Here is an 11,094-nt window from a genome sequence, read left to right on the forward strand (position 1 = left end):
AATACCATGATAAGCACCATGAGATTTGCAGGTGGTTCGTTGGGAGCGGTAGTTTTCGGGCTCTCCGAGATGAACTGAAGGAGAAGGATGACGAGTTGGTGAGGGCCATCAAAAAATGCAGTGTCCTCGAGGGGGCGTTGAGGGACAAAGAAAAAGAACTTGAGGTGAGCAAGGGGGTTGAGGCCCAATGCGCCGATCTTCAAGCCCAGATAGTTTCATTGCGCACAGAGCTCGAGGAGTGTCAGCTCAAAGTGGAAGCTCTGAGTGACGATGTTGTTGATAAGGCGGCGGGCTTAAAGAAGGCGGAGTTGGCTCGGTTGTCGGCTGTGAGGAGAGCTGAGGCTTTTACAATCGTGATCTGTGTTCTTCGTTCTGAGCGGGAGAGTGCTTTGGAGACAGCCAGGCTCAGAGAGGAGCAGCTTGATGAGTTGATAGGGGAGATGGAGAAAGACGCTTCGAGCCTTAGTGATCGAGTTGATGTTCTTGAGGCCGAGAAGGTGCAGTTGTTGGCTCAACCATCCTCTTCCCGCACTTCTGCTTTTCCTGATGTTTTGTACAAGGAATAAATTCACGCCGAGGCCCATCTGGATATATTCAGGGATCTGATAGGGGCGGGGGTTGTTTCAGAAGCTGACTTTGAGGATGCTCGTGCTAAGGCATGTAAAGCTCGGTTTGCTTGCAGCTATGATCCCGCCACACTGGAAGACGATGATGATAAAGAGGTTGCAGGCGTGGATCTGATTGAACAGGATCCCTGGTACAAGGATGAATATCCCGCTGGCGATGGCGACGAGATAGGTGGAGATGATTAGGACGATCAAACTGGTGGTGCTGCTGGGCCAGGCGGTGATTAGTTGTTCTTCTTTTTTTGTTTAGCCGTGAGCTTATGTGTACTTTTTGTAGGCGTGTATTCGAGACTTTGTAAAAAATATTCTAAGTATGAAGTGTTAGTTTTTTTATTCTTACCTGATTCATTTTCTTTGTTCGGGTTTGTGCTATTTTTTAATTTTGTTTCTTGGTTGCCATTGTCATAATAATTTTTTTGAGTAGGTTGATTGAGGCCGAGGGCCAGTAGGTGTTGGTTCGTGGTCGAACACGTCGCATATTTATTTAAGTCCATGGGCCGATTAGGTATTAATTAGAACGAGGTCGAATATAACCTTCATTTAGTTAATTCGAACGAGATCGAATATAGCCTTTAATTAGTTGAGGTCGTGGGCCGAGTAGGTGTTAATTCGAATAAGGTCAAATGTAACCTTTAATTAGTTGAGGTTGTGGGACGAGTAGGTATTAATTCGAACGAGGTCGAATGTAACCTTTAATTAGTTGAGGTCGTGGGCCCAGTAGGTGTTAATTCGAATGAGGTCGAATGTAACTTTAATTAGTTGAGGTTGTAGGCCGAGTAGGTATTAATTCGAACGAGGTCAAATGTAACCTTTAATTAGTTTAGCCTGTGGGCCGAGTAGGTGTCAATTCGAACGAGGTCGAATGTAACATTTATTTAGCTAAGGTCATGCGATTTGTTCGTGTACTTGTGCTTTGTTCATATTCTTGGAGAAATAAACTTTATATACTTGTGCTTTGTTCATATTCTTGGAGAAATTTACATATTTTCCGGGCGCTGGTTGGTAGTTTAGTCCTAGTCCCGGTCTATCTAGTCCCTTCAGAACTGGAAAAATAGTGAGAGATCGAGCAATGAACAAGTTGTCCAGTGTTTTCGTCTGTGCTCACTTCAATCCTGAAGTATCCCATTCATCGCCTCATTAAAAACCTCCTCGAGAAAACCTAATTGGGACAAAACTCGAGTGAGGGAAAAGAGTGCAAATTTGGGGACCTCGTCCTATAAAAGTTGAAATACTTGAGGTGTGTAATGTTCCATCTGTTTAGTAGCCACTTTCATTCCATTGTTTCTAGTGTGAATGACCCTTTTCTTGCAGCTGCCATGATTTTGTAGGGGTCGTCCCAGTTTGTTCATAGTTTGCCTTCCCGTAGATCTTTGCTTGCTTGTGTTTTAGCTTTAAGCACGTAGTCCCCGACTTTAAGTGGCCTGATCTTTGTTCTTTTGTTATAGTAGTGTTCTGCTTGTTGCTTTTGGGCGACCATTCTCGCGTAGGCCATATCTCTCTGTTCCCCAACTTCGTCGAGTTCCTGCCTTCTACTGCCATTGTTTTGGGTCCGCTTTCATGGAAGTATCTTAGGATGGGCACCCCGACTTCGAATGGTATTACTGCATCAGTCCCATAGACTAACGAGTATGGTGTTTCCCCTGTGCTCGTTCTTGGAGTTGTTCGGTAGGCCTAGAGTACTTCTGGTAATATTTCCGGCAACAGCCCCTTGGCGTCTTTGAGCTTCTTCTTCATGATGTTCAGTATTGACTTGTTGGAGGACTCCGCTTGCCCATTGCCCGTGGGGTGGTAAGGTGTTGACAGTATTCTTTTGATGTGCCATTTTTTCAAAAAAGTGGGCGACCTTGTTTCCTGCAAATTGAGGTCCGTTGTCGCAACTGATTTCTTTGGGGAGATCGAAACGTCATATGATGTTTTTCCATATGAAGGTGATCACTTCCTGTTCGCGTATTTGGGCGAATGCTCCTGCTTCCACCCATTTAGAGAAGTAGTCAACTAAAACCAAGAGAAATCATATGTTACCTCGTCCTGCCGGGAGGGGGCCCACGATGTCCATTCCCCATTTAATGAACGACTAAGGAGAAGTTACTGAGTGTAGGTGTTTGACTGCTTGGTGGATCATTGGGGAGTACTTCTGGCATTTCTCACATTGTGTCACGAAATCTGCAGCCTCTTTTTTTATAGTAGGCCAGTAATACCTCGCTCGTATGAGGCACCTGACCAAAGCTCGATTGCAGGAGTGAGCTCCATAGAGGACTTTGTGTACTTCTTCAAGGACAAGCCATGTCTGATTTGGGACTAAGCATTTTGCTAGAGGGACGCCATATGTCCTTTTGTACAAGTCATTGTGAAGGATGTTGTATCTGGCCGCTTGCATTCGCAACTTCTTGGCCTCTTTTTTATCGTTGGGAAGTACGACGTCCTGTAAATATGTAATAATACGGTTGCGCCTGTCCCAAGTCAGATTTATGGTTCTTACCTCGATTTGGTCTATCGACGAGTTGAGGGGGTGGACCACATTTTGGTCTCCAATTGTAATGTTTTTGGTGGCTGCTGCTAATTTGGCGAGGTCGTCCGCCTCGATATTCTGTGCTCTGAAAATCTAGTCGAGCTAACATTCATTGAACTCGGATAGTAGTTTATAGATTTCAGTCTGGTATTTTTGTAACCTCTCCTCCTTTATTTGGGAAGTCCCTATGACTTGGTTGACCACGAGTTGAGAATCATAGCGCAACCTTAGTCGTTTCGCCCCGTATTTGAGTGTTAGTCTTAATCCTGCAATTACGGCCTCATACTCGGCCTCGTTTTTAGTCATGTCCAGGCACCTTATGGACTGGCAAATCACTTCGCCTGTTGGAACTTTGAGTACGAGTCCCAGCCCGGAAAATGAAGTGCTAGATGCGCCGTCGGTGTATAGGACCCAGAGGTCTTGTGTTTGGGAAGAAGCGTGGACGGCTTCCTTTTTGACATCGGTTATTATTTGAGCACTGAAGTCGGCGAGGACCTGTGACTTTATCGACGTTCGCAGTGGATAGGTAATATCGTGCTCGCTTAGCTCGACGGCCCATTTGGACAATCTGCCCGATAGTTCTGGTTTGTGTAAAATGCTTCTTAAGGGGAAAGTCGTGATGACCGAGATGGGATGGCATTGGAAATACTGTCTAAGCTTTTGTGAAGCTACGATTAAGGCCAGAGCCAGTTTTTCAAGATAGGGGTACCTGGTCTCGGCGTCGACTAGTGTCTTGCTAATGTAATAGATGGGAGATTGCGTACCTTTATTTTCTTGGACTAAGACTGTGCCCACAGCTACTTCGAACATGACGAGGTAGACGAGGAGGGACTATCTAGGTTCCGGTTTTGAGACCAACGGTGGCGAGGACAAGTACACATTTAACTCTTTCAGGGATTGGATGCACTCAGGGGTCCATTGGAGGCCGTTTTCCTTTTTGAGTACGCCGAAGAACTTGTGGCACCTATCGAAGGATCGTGAGATGAACCTCGAAAGGGCGGCGATACGGCCAATCAACTTCTGGACCTGCTTTTTGGTGGTCAAGTGCTCTGGTATCCCGTCGATGGCCTTGATTTGGTCGGGATTGACCTCGATACCCCGCTGCGACACTAGGAAACCCAAGAATTTCCCTGAGGTCACGCCAAATGCATATTTTTCGGGGTTCAGTTTCATGTCGTATTGCCTGAGTATGCCGAAGGCTTCTCTTAAGTGGTCGATGTGATCTTCTTTCCTTCTGGCATGTCTGCATGGCTAAAAGTAAACAAGTTTGTGTTAGTAGTTAAAAAATCACGAAACTTACCTGATTCTTGAGGTTTGTAGCCGATGTAAGATTTCTTGTTGTGGTCGTTGCCGTCTAATTGGACGGGGTCAAGGTCCTCTGTGGTCGATCATGTGGCCTCGTTCGAGTTGGGGTCTTTGATGATGTCTTCATTGTCATCGCTTACCGACCTCGACCATGTTGATTTCTATGCCTCTTTCTCTCTATCTCTCATTCGTTGGGTGGTCGTGCAGTCTAGGGCGATGCGGTAGCACTCTTGGGATGTGCATTGCTCCCCGTGTATGTTGAATATGCCCCATGGAGTTGGGAATTTGATGACTTGGTACAAGCTGGAGGGTATAGCTCTCATGGTGTGCATCCATGGTCGCCTTATTATGGCGTTGTATGCCATGTACTGGTCCATGATATGGAATATGGTCTCCAGAGTGACGCCACCCGCCAGGACGGGGAGTATGATCTCACCGGATGTTCATTCAACTGCATTGTTAAAGCTTGTTAGTGTGATGCAGTGTGGTACTATCTTGTCCTTAAGTTTCATTTGTGTGAGTACTCGAGGATGGATAATACACGTGCAGCTCCCATCATCTACCATAATTCGTCTCACGTTGGTATCTAAAATTCGTAAAGTAATAACGAGAGCGTCATAGTGAGGGAATGCCAAACCGTTGGTATCTGACTTATCGAAGATGATACTTTCTTCGAGTTCATGATACCGTTCGTGGGTGATCGATCGTTTGAGCTTATGGGTTGTGGTGAACTTCATGTTGTTAATGGAAGCGTCGTCCCCGCCACCTATAATCATGTCGATGGTGCGAGCTGGCGAGGGCGGCTTCGGCGGCCCTTGATGTTGTTCGCGTCCCCTGGCAAAGTTGGTCCTTCCCCTATCGCTCAGCAATTCTTTGAGGTGTCCCTACCGCATCATGTTTACGACCTCCTGTCTTAGGGCGATGCAATCTTCGATTTTGTGTCCTCGCTCTTGGTGGAACTCATAGAGGGCATCTGATTTTCTGGTATTCGGGTTCGACCTCATCTTTTGTGGCCACTTTACCTTTGGTCCGAGCTTCTCCAAGGCGCAGACGATCTCTATAAATGACAAGCAAAAATTATGAGCGGAGAGTAAAAAGGGCATACCTCTCTCATTCCGGTGAGTCCATGTTCTTGATCGAGGTGGGCCTTCTTCATGGCGAGATGAGGATATAGCGGTAGTTCTGACATATGGGATATGTCATTCCCGATTTGGCCGTGAGGCTGATGGATCTCTTCCGATATCATTTCTCCGATCTTTTCTGGATTTCGCTTGTACTGAGGTTAGTCGATGAGTCAACCCATTGAGGTCATCTTCGTCTTCTCGGACTTCGGCACAGTACGCATTATGTATTTCATCCCAAGTCGTTGGGGAATATTTCATAAGCCGGCTTAATAATTTTCTTGTCGCCCTTGAACCGTTTCTGTTCAGCCCGTTTTGAAAAGCACCTACCGCCATTCCTTCTGATATATTGGGTAAGGTCATTCTTACTCGGTTGAAACGGGCGAGGAAGTACCTCAGTCCTTCTCTCGGGGACTGTTTGATAGCGAAGATTTCATTCACTCTTGCCTCGGCCTTCTTGGCCTCGACATGGGCTGTCACGAACTTATCGGCCATTTCCTCAAAGGTTTTGATGGAACGTGTTGGCTGTTGCGAGTACCAGGTTAATGCACCTCCTGTGAGGGTTTCGCTGAATTCTTTTAGCAGAATGGAGGATACTTGTTCTTTTGACAAGGTCATTGCTTGTCACGGCGGTGACGTAATGGGTCACATGATCCTTGAGGTTAGTCGTGCCATCGTATATTTTCATATAAGGCGGCATTTTAAAGGTTTATGGTATGGCATGTAGAACAGCGCTATTACTGTACGGCTGTTCGACGAAACGACCGGCATCTCTCTTCAACAATAACTTAGGAGCGGCCGGTATTTTATCAACCCTTTCTTGTTGCTCTCTCATTTAATCCTGAAGTGTCTTGTTCTTGTTTTCCATTTCCTCTATCCTTTTCAGAATAGTTGTGGGAGCGTCGTCGCCTGTATTGTTAACAACATTGTGAGTAATACCCGTCGTCATGGGTGGAGGAGGAGGCTGATTATGTTGCTCGTCCACTGGTGATGCAGCACAGGTTCTCGCCTTCATTGCGGCCGCATCCTGAACGGGTTTATGGAGGACACTGATCAGTGTATCAGTTAGCCAAACCTCAAGAAGCTTCTTTATCGCTGGTGGTGTCTCCTCTCCCACGAATGTGGAGGCTATCTTGCCAAGGAATTTTGTGATGCTGCAGTGAGGAGGGGGTGATCCACCTCGCCTAGGAGAGGCATTGGGTGTTGTGTACCCGTCCGCTGCTTCAGAACTTTCGTGGATGATGTCCATGAGGTTGGTTGGGAGGTTACTCATTATTCTCGTTCTTTCTTCTATGTTACCTGCCATGTTAGATCTTTGCATGTAGAGAGAAGAAGGTTCTTCTTCTTTTTTTGTCAGTAACCAGTGTCGGTTGTAGATCTAGAAGAAACTAAAAGACTTAGCTAGAAAATCCCCACAGACAACGCCAAATTATTTGACCAAAAAGTGTAATTTCAAACTATTTAATTTATACAATAAGGGGTTAAATCTAGTTAAGAATAATAACTCTAGATACTAATCTTTAAAACATGCAATGTGTGGGGACAGATCCCGTAAATAGTTGATGACAAGAAGTGCAGAATATTCTTAAAGCATGAACATTGATGGAGATATAACTAACAATAAATGGCAATAAATGGCATTTAAGTAAATAAAGAGAATGATTCATTGAATAATGGATGGGTTGAATGAATGTTTCTCCTGACAATGATGAGTGACCGATAGGTCCAAGATTCGTATGAACAATCCTCGGATCTAGTGAGAAGGTGGAGAATAATATGAACAAGAATCTTATCAAAATGTAGTTTTTGTATTCTTGCAAGAGAGAGAGAATCTTCTTCTCAAAAGTGTTCTTATCAAAATGAATATTACATGCCCCTATCATTGTATTTTCTTTCTATATATATGGGGTCTTTTCCTAGGAAACCCTAATAGTACAAATGGAGGGAATAGCTACTAGAATATTCCCTCTTAATATTCTATCCTGACAAATTAGTCGTTACAAGTCTTATCATCAATAGTCAATCTCGACCTCGACCCTTGTTGACATTTCGACTATGACTCCTGTCGATATCTCGATTATGGCTCATGTCGGCACCTCAGCCAATGACTTTGCTGCATCTTGGCCGAGCTCGACCGACTCTTTCTTTAATGTCATATTACGCTAAATTTCCTAGGGACAGATTTTGGCCTATACCGGAAGTAAATAATATATATAATGTTTGTTGAAAGAAAGATAAGATGATGCTTCGACTTGACAAAAGTTGATTTTGAAAAATATTTTGAAGAGACGAATAGGAACTTTAAATTAAAACCGATTAAATATTTACTTGCAAAGAGGCATAATTTCGGATAATAAAAGAAATGATTGAAAAAAAAAACTTAAAAAAACAAAAGGGTCAAAATTGTTTTTTCCGGAACTAAAACATGTTTTCATTTTGGGAAGAGTGTTTCAGTAATGAAAACAAGATGATCCACCATTATTGTAGGTAAATACCTTCATTTTTAACCACAGGTTATTATGTTTGATTTTTTGGATGAAGTCGTCTCTAGTAGAGATTATTTTACTTTCAAATTAAAACTTTCCGATGCGACGTCAAATTAGTCTCGTCCTAAGACAAGTATCGGATACACAAGATGGTCCTGATGGTTGCCCTTTTGAAACTTGGAGCTTTGAAAAGTTTGAAGAAAAACATTTTTCAAAGAAAAGATGTTTGAATTATTTTTTAAATATACTTTCAGAAATATTTTTATTAGTATTAGTTGATTTCTTATATAGTATATACGGTGAACCGTACCGATTCATATAGTATATACAATTCGATTTGCATCTCGAAAATTTGGAAGCCAAAACAGACATTGAACTATGCCGAGACAAGAACAAGACTTCATCTCCCAAGTTATCCAACTCGACAAATGTGGATTCTTGGGTCGTTGGTCTTGCAACCAACTTCCAAATCTTAACACTTGTTGGGCTTAGCATGTGGACGAAGTATTTCAACCTTTAGCAGCTCGTTAGTCGTGGTCTTTACGAGATAAAATTCTTTAAATTCCTTATATGAACTATAAGTTGATGGTGGTGCAATCTCCTTATATTTCAAAGTAGTGTTGTCTATTGATAAAACCTTACCATAATAAGTGACAATGTAGTATCTTTCGTTATCACAGCATCCCCGGGAAATTCCATGAACGGGAATCCAGGTTTTTGTTGTTTTAGGGCGTCATAATTGTTGGATAGGAAGAAAAACCATGACTTGCACACAACGCCAAAGCATAAGCAACCAGAGAAGGAAGGCAACTTTTGAAAAATCAAGTCAAGTACCAAATCCGAAAGCCTGGTCCAGTCTCTTAATCTTAACTTGGCATCCATTCGTATTTTCAAAAGAAGTGGTGGATTAAAGAGGAAGGGCTTGTGTTTACGTAGGAGAAGGAAATTAAAGTAGGGGATACAATTGTTCCTTTTTTTAAAAAAAAATTCTTTTTTCTTTTCTTGTTTCTATTACCGTATATAGGGCCAAAATATTTGGGCAGGGAATCCAAATTCCTTAAAAATAGGAGATTCTCCAATTCCTGCTGGGAATTAAAATTCTTCGAAAATTGTACTCCAATTCTTTTACTATATTAAACAACGCCATGCAATCTTGCCAATCTATGGCCTGAGATTTTGCTCTGCAGCTAAAACAGATTCAATTATTTTCTTGTTCCCTGACTTAATTTAAAGAAAATGTTGTACTAGTAACCTAATAAATAAGAAAAAGAATTTAAGTTATATGCATTGTCTTCCACTATCAGCAAATGTTTTACATTTGATAGCAGATTAATTATCATATTAACATATAATTACCTTATGAATGACCTGATAATGTAAAATCCCTACACTAACGGTGCATAGAACTTAAACACTAAGAAAAAAGGGCTTCGCATATGCTAAAAATTAGGGGTGTACATAGGTCGGGTTGGTTCGAATTTTTCAATTACCAAATCAAACTAATGGTGTCGGGTTTTTAAATTTATAAACCAAACCAAACCAATAAAGTCAAATTTTTCAATCTCGGGTATTTCGGTTTTTTCGGGTTTTCGGGTTTTTTCCCGGTAAAGTCTTAATAGCACAAAATATGTAATTTGTGCTCCAAATATTTATTTTAGTCCTAGTAGGATACAACTATATAATGTATTTTTCAAGAAAAAAAAATAATAATAATATGAGACGAGTCATAACATTGTACTAAAATATTCAATAATATAGATAATAAAATCGCACAAAGAAAATATTTTATTACTAATTAATGCACCATAATAAAAATTAACATAACCTAAAAATACTATATAGGTCGTGCTAAAATAAGTACAACTAATAAGTACTATTAATTACACAACTAATCATAAAAAAATAATAAACTAGGTTATACATTTTTATTATAAATCAATGCAAAACTAAAATATAGATATCCAACATTATTGTCATTCATAGTGTTGAATTGAATTTTCTTTATTAGCATTTGTATTGATTTGAATTTTATTTGACTTACTACCTTTATGGACTATAAAATTTATTGGATCATTCAAGAATGTTAAGTCCAAACTTTAAATAATCTTTTAAAGATAAAAGTGTGAACAAATTTAAGAAATATTTATAAATTATATTACAATAAATATCTATATGCATAAAATATTTTTTAAAATTATATAAATGTAATGTCGGGTTGGTTTGGTTTTGGTTTGACTTTTTTTAGTTAAAACCAAACCAATTATGGTCGGGTTTTTTTTCCAACACCAAACCACAATCGGGTTTTTTTTCTCGGTTTAACTCTGATTATCGGGTTGGTGGAATTTATCGATTTTCTTTATACAACCCTACTAAAAATTATGCTAGCCAATAGAGTATTCTCGTAGCTAATTATGATAGAATGTTTTATCATTGTTTTTTTAGACTTAAAATTAAGAGAATTTTAAATCCTAGCCCATGTTATTTTTCAAAAATCAAACCAAAATCAGATTTCTCATCCAATTCAAACGCCAAACATAGCAACAGAAGCATACGGAAAAAGGTATATAAAATTATAGCAACAGAATGGGCATACGGAAAAAGGTATATAAAATTAACCATCTTATGAATACGATGTAAGTTCCCCGAAAAAAATGAAATTGTTTTTTAATGCCAAAAGACTATGGGACACTATTAGCCATTCATCAGACATAATTATAGACTGATACTAATAAAACTAATGATACTAAAATGCAGTACAAATTTCTACTGCAGCAAATTGTATACGTGCACGCAAAACCTGTCTAAAGAGTACCTGTGTCCCAATTTTTGTGGCACTTTTCGTTGCTCAAAATTCAAATTTTGTAACTTTAACCAATATTTTAAAATATATTTTTCATCATATTGATATGAGAAATAGTGCAACTTACAATAATTTTCATATAATTTTTGAGTTGATCTAATCATATTTAGCTTCAAAGATTAGCCAAATTGGCTCTGGAAAATCGAAAAATGCCACAATATTGAGACGGGGTTATCCATAACGTTGG

This window comes from Nicotiana tabacum, chromosome 21 (genome assembly GCF_000715075.1).
Source record: "Nicotiana tabacum cultivar K326 chromosome 21, ASM71507v2, whole genome shotgun sequence".
NCBI classification, from domain to species: domain Eukaryota; kingdom Viridiplantae; phylum Streptophyta; class Magnoliopsida; order Solanales; family Solanaceae; genus Nicotiana; species Nicotiana tabacum.